We start from the raw sequence: 409 nt of genomic DNA, 5'->3' as shown, positions 1-409 counted from the left end.
TTACACTCACCCAGTTTACAAGCCATGTGTGATACAGGTAAGAATTTCAGATTATTTAACTTTGAAACGTCTCCAGGAATAAGTCACCTTTGTGAGGAGAGCTTTTACAATCCCTAGAGCACTTACAGTGTTCTCTCCCTTAGCAGCGGTCACGTCACTACAAAGCATTACTTTCCAATTGATGACTAACTCTTCCCACAATCCATTACTGTATTTCACTCACACGTTTTTCCTCCGTTACTGCTGTTTTCAAGAGATAAGTGCCTGAAAACAAGCGCTCCAGCCTCCCAGACCCCATCCCGCTGGTTCCTGCGCGGTAGGAGCCGCTCCGGCCCCGCTCGCCGCCCTCCCCTCCCAGCGACGCGGCCTCGCTCCGGCTGCGGGGCTCCCTGCGGGCCGGCACTGCCCG

Source organism: Numida meleagris, chromosome 10, assembly GCF_002078875.1.
Source record: "Numida meleagris isolate 19003 breed g44 Domestic line chromosome 10, NumMel1.0, whole genome shotgun sequence".
NCBI lineage: Eukaryota > Metazoa > Chordata > Aves > Galliformes > Numididae > Numida > Numida meleagris.
This window is presented reverse-complemented; position numbering follows the sequence as displayed.